We start from the raw sequence: 11175 nt of genomic DNA, 5'->3' as shown, positions 1-11175 counted from the left end.
TGTGTCTACAGATACACTGTATTAATGGAGGTGTGTGGAGGTGTGGAGGAGGTGTGTCTACAGATACACTGTATTAATGGAGGTGTGTCTACAGATGGAGGTGGTGTGTCTACAGATACACTGTATTAATGGAGGTGTGGAGGAGGTGTGTCTACAGATACACTGTATTAATGGAGGTGTGTCTACAGATACACTGTATTAATGGAGGTGTGTCTACAGATACACTATATTAATGGAGGTGTGTCTACAGATACACTGTATTAATGGAGGTGTGTCTACAGATACACTGTATTAATGGAGGTGTGGAGGAGGTGTGTCTACAGATACACTGTATTAATGGAGGTGTGTCTACAGATACACTGTATTAATGGAGGTGAGGTGGAGTGTCTCCAGATACACTGTATTAATGGAGGTGTGGAGTGTCTACTGATACACTGTATTAATGGAGGTGTGGAGGAGGTGTGTCTACAGATACACTGTATTAATGGAGGTGTGTCTACAGATACACTGTATTAATGGAGGTGAGGAGGAGGTGTGTCTACAGATACACTGTATTAATGGAGGTGTGTCTACTGATACACTGTATTAATGGAGGTGTGTCTACAGATACACTGTATTAATGGAGGTGTGGAGGAGGTGTGTCTACAGATACACTGTATTAATGGAGGTGTGGAGGAGGTGTGTCTACAGATGCACTGTATTAATGGAGGTGTGTCTACTGATACACTGTATTAATGGAGGTGTGTCTACTGATACACTGTATTAATGGAGGTGTGGAGGAGGTGTGTCTACAGATACACTGTATTAATGGAGGTGTGTCTACAGATATACTGTATTAATGGAGGTGTGTCTACAGATACACTGTATTAATGGAGGTGTGTCTACAGATATACTGTATTAATGGAGGTGTGTCTATAGATACACTGTATTAATGGAGGTGTGTCTACAGATACACTGTATTAATGGAGGTGTGTCTACAGATACACTGTATTAATGGAGGTGTGTCTACTGATACACTGTATTAATGGAGGTGTGTCTATAGATACACTGTATTAATGGAGGTGTGTCTACAGATACACTGTATTAATGGAGGTGTGTCTACAGATACACTGTATTAATGGAGGTGTGTCTACTGATACACTGTATTAATGGAGGTGTGTCTACAGATACACTGTATTAATGGAGGTGTGGAGGAGGTGTGTCTACAGATACACTGTATTAATGGAGGTGTGGAGGAGGTGTGTCTACAGATACACTGTATTAATGGAGGTGTGGAGGAGGTGTGTCTACAGATACACTGTATTAATGGAGGTGTGGAGGAGGTGTGTCTACAGATACACTGTATTAATGGAGGTGTGTCTACAGATACTTCACGACTGGACTACCGTCGTAATCTACCCGAGGAGAGTAATCCAACTGGTCCCTCCGTCGCGACGTTACCTGAACGCGCATCTGCAGCCCGCTAATCGTTAGCTGTCTTATCGGCTGCTATCTGAATAGGTGTATCGGACCATTTTTCTTGGGTCACTATAACTATATCTATTTTGCCAATTGGATTGATCCCCTCTACCACACGGTACCCCACAAATCGCACAAGGTGGCTAAAAACAGACCTCCATCCTATGCTAGCTTGCTACCGATGGCCCGGCTAGCTGTCTGAATCGCCGTGACCCCAACCAACCTCACTACTCACTGGACCCTTATGATCACGCGGCTACGCATGCCTCTCCTTAATGTCAATATGCCTTGTCCATTGCTGTTCAATTAGTGATTATTGTCTTAATTCACTGTAGAGCCCCTAGCCCTGCTCAATAAGCCTTAGCTAACCCTTCAGTTCCACTTCCCACACATGCATTGACATCACCTGGTCAAGAGACAATATCTCTCTCATCATCACTCAATACCTAGGTTGACCTCCACTGTATTCACATCCTACCATACCTTTGTCTGTACATTATACCATGAAGCTATTTTATTGCCTCCAGAAACCTCATTTTACTCTCTGTTCCGGACGTTCTAGACGACCAATTCTCATAGCTTTTAGCCGTACCCTTATCCTACTCCTCCTCTGTTCCTCTGGTGATGTAGAGGTGAATCCAGGCCCTGCAGTGCCTAGCTCCCCTCCTATTCCACAAGCGCTCTCTTTTGATGACTTCTGTAACCGTAATAGCCTTGGTTTCATGCATGTTAACATTAGAAGCCTCCTCCCTAAGTTTGATTTATTCACTGCTTTAGCACACTCTGCCATCCCTGATGTCCTAACCGTGTCTGAATCCTGGCTTAGGAAGACCACCAAAAACTCTGAAATCTCCATCCCTAACTACAACATTTTCAGACAAGATAGAACGGCCAAAGGGGGCGGTGTTTCAATTTACTGCAGAGATAGCCTGCAGAGTTCTGTCCAACTATCCAAGTCTGTACCCAAACAATTTGAACTTCTACTTTTAAAAATCCACCTCTCTAAAAACAAGTCTCTCACCGTTGCCGCCGGCTATAGACCACCCTCTGCCCCCAGCTGTGCTCTGGACACCATATGTGAACCGATTGCCCCCCATCTATCTTCAGAGCTCGTGCTGCTAGGTGACCTAAACTGGAACATGCTTAACACCACAGCCATCCTACAATCTAAGCTTGAGGCCCTCAATCTCACACAAATCAATGAACCTACCAAGTATCACCCCAAAGCCGTAAACACGGGCACCCTCATAGATATCATCCTAACCAACTTGCCCTCTAAATACACCTCTGCTGTTTTCAACCAAGATCTCAGCAATCACTGCCTCATTGCCTGCATGCGTAATGGGTCAGCGGTCAAGCGACCTCCACTCATCACTGTCAAACGCTCCCTGAAACACTTCAGCGAGCAGGCCTTTCCAATCGACCTGGCCCGGGTATCCTGGAATGACATTGACCTCATCCCGACAGTAGAGGATGCCTGGTCATTTTTTAAAAGTGCCTTCCTCACCATCTTAAATAAACATGCCCCATTCAATAAATTTAGAACCAGGAACAGACATAGCCCTTGGTTCTCTCCAGACCTGACTGCCCTTGACCAGCACAAAAACATCCTGTGGCGTTCTGCATTAGCATCGAATAGTCCCTGTGATATGTAACTTTTCACTTTTCAGGGAAGTTAGAAACCAATATAAACAGGCAGTTAGAAAAGCCAAGGCCAGCTTTTTCAAGCAGCAATTTGCTTCCTGAAACACCGTAAAGTCCATGGAGAAAAAGAGCACCTCCTCCTAGCTGCCCACTGCACTTAGGATAGGAAACTCTGTCACCACTGATAAATCCACTATAATTGAGAATTTCAAAAAGCATTTTTCTACAGCTGGCCATGCTTTCCACCTGTCTACCCCTACCCCGGTCAGCAGCACTGCACCACCCACAGCAACTCGCCCAAGCCTTCCCCATTTCTCCTTCTCCCAAAACCAGTCAGCTGATGTTCTGAAAGAGCTGCAAAATCTGGACCCCTACAAATCAGCCAGGCTAGACAATCTGGACCCTTTCTTTCTAAAATGATCTGCAGCCCCTATTTGTTGCAACCCCTATTACTAGCAACCTCTCTTTCGTGCGTCTGAGATTTCCGAAGATTGGAAAGCTGCCGCGAGCATCCCCCTCTTCAAAGGGGGAGACACTCTCGACCCAAACTCCTACAGACCTATATCTTTCCTACCCTGTCTTTCTAAGGTCTTCGAAAGCCAAAATAACAAACAGATCATTTCGAATCCCACCGCACCTTCTTTGCTATGCAATCTGGTTTCAGAGCTGGTCATGGGTGCACCTCAGCCACGCTCAAGGTCCTAAACGACATAACCGCCATCGGTACTGTGCAGCCGTATTCATTGATCTGGCCAAAGCTTTCGACTCTGTCAATCACTACATCCTTACCGGCAGAATCAATAGCCTTGGTTTCTCAAATGACTGCCTCGCCTGGTTCACCAACTACTTCTCAGATAGAGTTCAGTGTGTCAAATCGGAGGACCAGTTGTCCGGGCCTCTGGCAGTCTCTATGTGGGTGCCACAGGGTTCAATTCTTCTCTGTATACATCAATGAGGTCGCTCTTGCTGCTGGTGATTCTCTGATCCACCTCTGCGCAGACGACACCATTCTGTATACTTCTGGCCCTTCTTTGGACACTGTGTTAACAACCCTCCAGACGAGCTTCAATGCCATACAACTCTCCTTCCATGGTCTCCAACTGCTCTTAAATACAAGTAAAACCAAATGCATGCTCTTCAACTGATTGCTGCCTGCACCTGCCCACCCGTCCAGCATCACTACTCTGGACGGTTCTGACTTGTGGATAACTACAAATACCTAGGTATCTGGTTAGACTGTAAACTCTCCTTGCAGACTCACATCAAACATCTCCAATCCAAAGTTAAATCTAGAATTGGCTTCCTATTTCGCAACAAAGCATCCTTCACTCATGCTGTCAAACATACCCTTGTAAAACTGACCATCCTACCAATCCTCGACTTCGCTGTCACAAAATAGCCTCCAACACTCTACTCAATAAATTGGATGCAGTCTATCACAGTGCCATCCGTTTTGTCACAAAAGCCCCATATACTACCCACCACTGTGACCTGTATGCTCTCGTTGGCTAGCCCTCGCTTCATACTCATCGCCAAACCCAATGGCTCCAGGTCATCTACAAGACCTTGCTAGGTAAAGTCCCCCCTTATCTCAGCTCGCTAGTCACCATAGCAGCACCCACCTGTAGCACGCTCTCCAGCAGGTATATCTCTCTAGTCACCCCCAAAACCAATTCGCCTTTGGCTGCCTCTCCTTCCAGTTCTCTGCTGCCAATGACTGGAACGAACTACAAAAATCTCTGAAACTGGAAACACTTATCTCCCCCACTAGCTTTAAGCACCAGCTGTCAGAGCAGCTCACAGATTACTGCACCTGTACATAGCCCATCTATAATTTAGCCCAAACAACTACCTCTTTCACTACTGTATTTATTTTATTTATTTAGCTCCTTTGCACCCCATTATTTTTATCTCTACTTTGCACATTCTTCCACTGCAAATCTACCATTCCAGTGTTTTACTTGCTATATTGTATTTACTTCGCCACCATGGCCTTTTTTTTGCCTTTACCTCCCATATCTCACCTCATTTGCTCACATCGTATATAGACTTGTTTATACTGTATTATTGACTGTGTGTTTGTTTTACTCCATGTGTAACTCTGTGTTGTTATATGTGTCGAACTGCTTTGCTTTATCTTGGCCAGGTCACAATTGTAAATGAGAACTTGTTCTCAACTTGCCTACTTGGTTAAATAAAGGTGTTCTCAACTAGCCTACCTGCTTAAATAAAGGTGTTCTCAACGAGCCTACCTGGTTAAATAAATGTGTTCTCAACTAGCCTACCTGGTTAAATAAAGGTGTTCTCAACTAGCCTACCTGGTTAAATAAAGGTGTTCTCAACTGGCCTACCTGGTTAAATAAAGGTGTTCTCAACTAGCCTACCTGGTTAAATAAAGGTGTTCTCAACTAACCTACCTGGTTAAATAAAGGTGTTCTCAACTAGCCTACCTGGTTAAATAAAGGTGTTCTCAACTAGCCTACCTGGTTAAATAAAGGTGTTCTCAACTAGCCTACCTGGTTAAATAAAGGTGTTCTCAACTAGCCTACCTGGTTAAATAAAGGTGTTCTCAACTAGCCTACCTGGTTAAATAAAGGTGTTCTCAACTAGCCTACCTGGTTAAATAAAGGTGTTCTCAACTAGCCTACCTGGTTAAATAAAGGTGTTCTCAACGAGCCTACCTGGTTAAATAAAGGTGTTCTCAACGAGCCTACCTGGTTAAATAAAGGTGTTCTCAACGAGCCTACCTGGTTAAATAAAGGTGTTCTCAACTAGCCTACCTGGTTAAATAAAGGTGTTCTCAACTAGCCTACCTGGTTAAATAAAGGTGTTCTCAACGAACCTACCTGTTTAAATAAAGGTGTTCTCAACTAGCCTACCTGGTTAAATAAAGGTGTTCTCAACGAGCCTACCTGGTTAAATAAAGGTGTTCTCAACGAGCCTACCTGGTTAAATAAAGGTGTTCTCAACGAGCCTACCTGGTCAAATAAAGGTGTTCTCAACGAGCCTACCTGGTTAAATAAAGGTGTTCTCAACGAGCCTGGTTAAATAAAGGTGTTCTCAACTAGCCTACCTGGTTAAATAAAGGTGTTCTCAACGAGCCTACCTGGTGAAATAAAGGTGAAATAAAAAATCCTCCTGCATGTAATTTAGGAATTGATAAGAGCTAGGTACATTAGTACGCTGTTTGATTAAGGGGATTATAAATATAAATTACTTGTTAATTGTTTTACCTTAGGATCGCTGGAGACAAATGTGAAACCAGTCATATTGCAGCAGGCTGAAGCATATCAATATATATATATCACCTTTACCACAGGGCTGTTTATGACATAGTGGCCTTATGACCTTTCAGGGATGAAATCTGGAGACCCAAGCTATAGGCTTCTGTTGCCATGTGAAAATGACAGTATAGCAACAAAACTACTGACTTGATTTCTGATTTCTAGAATGTTTTAATTATATCATCAGTTAAATCCACCTACCGAGTTGATTTCTGATTTCTAGAATGTTTTCATTATATCATAAGTTAAATCCACCTACTGTACATTTACAACGGTCACTGACTTCGTAGTTAATTTCCTTTGCATTGTTATTTTACCTTCCCTCCGTCTCGTTCCTGTGTTTGTTCCTGATGAGTTTTTTCTGTTAAATAGCAGTTACCTTGCCTGCTACATCAGTCATCTAAAGAGTAGCCAGTTTCTGTTCTGCTTCCTTTTACAACTCAGTGGAAGAGCGCAACACGTACACACTGAACTATGCTTAACTCTCCCATGCCAGTCCAGCCAGCCTTCCAGAAGCTTTGCCTTCACTGGGTCCTAAAACCTAGTTGTATAAAACACTTAACACATTAACACATAAAACAACTTCAAAACAGCTTACCCGACCGCTCGGAGGCGTCTGGATGGTCCTAAAGAACACCGTTACCGTGTCTTGTATCACATTCCAATGATAACACTGGGGGGGGGGTACAAAAATGCCATTTCAGAATGTGGTTGGGACATGTCCCCAACCCCACTGAAAGTTGCGCCCCTGGTTGTTCCTGAGGATAGCTAGCAATAGTGGATCATATTAGGCTTACGTCTTACAAGCTGTGAAATAGTCTGGGACATGTAGCCTATGGGAATCATTATGGAAAGCAGGTCATATGTAGCAGTTTAAACCTGGAGCCTGAAGCACGGTTCACGATGACCGGACTGTTGTCATCACAGTTCCATGATTAGGAAGGATTATCAGTTCAGGTAGATTTTTTTTTTTTTTACCTTTACTTCAACCCCAAGATTGCACACTTTTTTCAATGACGGCAGTAACAGTGGGTTAACTTATTCATTAAAACATTTGTACCTTGTCAGCTCGAGGAATCAAACCACTATTTTTTACTAGTCCATCAATACATTTAAACCTGTAAACGGTTCACGATGACCCGGACTGTTGTCATCATTATTATTATATTTTCCTAATTTATAACTACTAACCCCTGATTGCAAACCTTCCAGTATTTTGTGGATTTATTTTAAAACATGGCTACTTTCAGGAGGAGATCAAACCACTATTTATGATTCATCAATTAATTTATCCCAATATTCTGAACTGTTTTCATTATTCTTATATATTCTAGTGAATAATATAAAAGATTAGAGCTTTTGAAATCTACCAGAAGATTAATATGTATGCTTTCTTTAATTGATCCCCAATATTCTGAACTGTTCTCTTCATATATTCTAGTGAGTCTTATATGGCTTAGAACTCAAGTTAAAGCCATGTTAGAGACTGAGATCACATGGCTTAGAACTAAAGTTAAAGCCATGTTAGAGACTAGTTCTAAGCCATGTGATCACCAGTCTCTAACATGGCTTTAACTTGAGTTCTAAGCCATGTGATCACCAAAGTTAAAGCCATGTTAGAGACTGTTGATCACATGGCTTAGAACTAAAGATAACCACACCTGCATTCAACATAGTTCGTATACCTCATTTACTCAAGTACTTCCTTTATTTTGTCAGTTACATGTATATAATAATAGTATAAACACAATTAGTATACAATGAAGACTGTACACCTTGGTATGGTTTGATAAAGCTTTAATTTCTCCTGCTATGGCACAGTTTCCAGCTGTAGATTATTCTGCTTCATAGTACAATTCATATTAAATAAAAAATAAAACTTGTTTTTTTTTAACAGAAGTTTGTCCAGCCTTTTTGTTTTCCCGCTGCTTATAGATTAAATACCTACAATAATAATCATCAAAAACTTTAAATAAATTAGGCGTCATAAAGCAAAAAAAAAAAAAAAAAGTATCTAACAAACTTCATAAATATACATATCGTAACATGTTTAAAAAATAATATAACATCTGTACAATTGAAATAGACAGAATGGATTCCAAACAGACCCTGTTCTGCTACAGTGAGCCATTTGTTCCCCACATAGTACACTACTTTTGACCAGAGTAGCTTTGTCCAAGCCAGCATGACTCCATCTCCTGTTTGTGAAGTACAACCCCCACCGGGAACATGACTCTGGTCAACAACAAAAAAACACACAAAAATGGTGTACTATATTAGGGAAAAGGGTTTGATTTTGGACATACCCTCCAGAGACACTTGATACTTTGGTCCATTAGAACTGCAAGGCAAGCAGTCTCTCATTCACAGATAGTTGGGTACATCATGAAGCAGTCTAAAGCAGTGCGTTCCTCTCCCTAACCAAGTTCAAGCCTCCACATACTGTGCTAGTATCAGGAGGGGTTTGGGGGTCAATTTCAGTCAATTCAGGAAGTCCACTGAAATCTCCATTCAAAACGCTTTTTAAAAATGGAGGACAACTCAGAATAGCAATTGATTTTACTTTCTGAATTGACTAGAATTCCAAAGAATTTGACTCATCTACTCGTCAGCTAACTGAAAACCTTAAAGCAAATAGTTAACTTGACATTTTTACATGCATTTTATTATATTGAATAATTGTTTCAAACTCCTGGAACAACACAATATTGAATCTGAAAGATGAAATGTTATTTATTTTTATACGGTCTTGTCTTCCAATAACAAATCTGAAATGTTTCAAAACAGGATGTGATATATTTCTCATATCCTGTTATAGTGGAATACAGCGACATCTCGTTCAGAGAACTGTAATCCTTTATTGCTGTTACTTTTCATTCCTCTTCCTGTCATTAAAAACAACGCCAGAATGTGTGTCCCCCAAATGGCACCCTATTCCCTACATAGTGTGCAACCCCCCAATAAGGCCCTGGTCAAAAGTAGTGCACTATATAAGGAATAGGGTACCATTTGTGACAAATGCAATATCAGCCATAATATTTATAAGTTTGTATCAACAACAGATTTGACAAGACAGATAGAAGTAAACGGAACCACATCATCGTCATATCCTTCATCTCATCAGCAGAGTAGGAAACCGGTAGCCTACGGTCAAGACAGTGCACAAACAGATCTGGGACCAGGCTAGGAGATGGACAGATCTGGGATCAGGCTAGGAGATGGACAGATCTGGGACCAGGCTAGGAGATGGACAGATCTGGGATCAGGCTAGGAGATGTGCAGATCTGGAAACAGGCTAGGAGATGTGCAGATCTGGGACCAGGCTAGGAGATGTGCAGATCTGGGACCAGGCTAGGAGATGTGCAGATCTGGGACCAGGCTAGGAGATGTGCAGATCTGGGATCCAGGCTAGGAGATGTGCAGATCTGGGACCAGGCTAGGAGATGGACAGATCTGGGATCAGGCTAGGAGATGTGCAGATCTGGGACCAGGCTAGGAGATGTGCAGATCTGGGACCAGGCTAGGAGATGGACAGATCTGGGACCAGGCTAGGAGATGGACAGATCTGGGACCAGGCTAGGAGATGTGCAGATCTGGAACCAGGCTAGGAGATGTGCAGATCTGGGATCAGGCTAGGAGATGTGCAGATCTGGGACCAGGCTAGGAGATGGACAGATCTGGGACCAGGCTAGGAGATGGACAGATCTGGGACCAGGCTAGGAGATGTGCAGATCTGGGACCAGGCTAGGAGATGTGCAGATCTGGGACCAGGCTAGGAGATGTGCAGATCTGGGACCAGGCTAGGAGATGGACAGATCTGGGACCAGGCTAGGAGATGGACAGATCTGGGACCAGGCTAGGAGATGGACAGATCTGGGACCAGGCTAGGAGATGGACAGATCTGGGACCAGGCTAGGAGATGTACAGATCTGGGACCAGGCTAGGAGATGTGCAGATCTGGGACCAGGCTAGGAGATGGTCCAATTGCACTTGGTGCAACACCAGGGTTTAAGTCCAGGGAAAGTCTCAGGCCAGACACCTGGGAAAGTCTCAGGCCAGACACCAGGCCAGACACCAGGGAAAGTCTCAGGCCAGACACCAGGCCAGACACCAGGGAAAGTCTCAGGCCAGACACCAGGCCAGACACCAGGGAAAGTCTCCAGGCCAGACACCAGGCCAGACACCAGGGAAAGTCTCAGGCCAGACACCAGGAAAGTCTCAGGCCAGACACCAGGCCAGACACCAGGGAAAGTCTCAGGCCAGACACCAGGCCAGACACCAGGGAAAGTCTCAGGCCAGACACCAGGAAAGTCTCAGGCCAGACACCAGGAAAGTCTCAGGCCAGACACCAGGGAAAGTCTCAGGCCAGACACCAGGAAAGTCTCAGGCCAGACACCAGGGAAAGTCTCAGGCCAGACACCAGGGAAAGTCTCAGGCCAGACACCAGGCCAGACACCAGGGAAAGTCTCAGGCCAGACACCAGGCCAGACACCAGGGAAAGTCTCAGGCCAGACACCAGGCCAGACACCAGGGAAAGTCTCAGGCCAGACACCAGGCCAGACACCAGGGAAAGTCTCAGGCCAGACACCAGGCCAGACACCAGGGAAAGTCTCAGGCCAGACACCAGGAAAGTCTCAGGCCAGACACCAGGCCAGACACCAGGGAAAGTCTCAGGCCAGACACCAGGCCAGACACCAGGGAAAGTCTCAGGCCAGACACCAGGGAAAGTCTCAGGCCAGACACCAGGGAAAGTCTCAGGCCAGACACCAGGGAAAGTCTCAGGCCAGAC

At 44.0% G+C, this 11175-nt stretch overlaps 1 long non-coding RNA gene across 1 annotated transcript; it reads right to left on the bottom strand.

Annotated features, from left to right (window-relative positions):
- Positions 1-8166: 8166 nt before the first annotated feature.
- On the bottom strand, positions 8167-11175 carry LOC135532603 (uncharacterized). The gene is made up of 2 exons (XR_010454367.1): positions 10783-11175; positions 8167-10425 (listed from the first exon to the last, which is right to left on the bottom strand). It is a non-coding gene; the product is annotated as an uncharacterized LOC135532603 (long non-coding RNA).

The sequence above is a fragment of the Oncorhynchus masou genome, unplaced genomic scaffold (assembly GCF_036934945.1).
Source record: "Oncorhynchus masou masou isolate Uvic2021 unplaced genomic scaffold, UVic_Omas_1.1 unplaced_scaffold_1937, whole genome shotgun sequence".
In the NCBI taxonomy this organism is placed as follows: Eukaryota; Metazoa; Chordata; class Actinopteri; order Salmoniformes; family Salmonidae; genus Oncorhynchus; species Oncorhynchus masou.
This window is presented reverse-complemented; position numbering and strand designations above follow the sequence as displayed.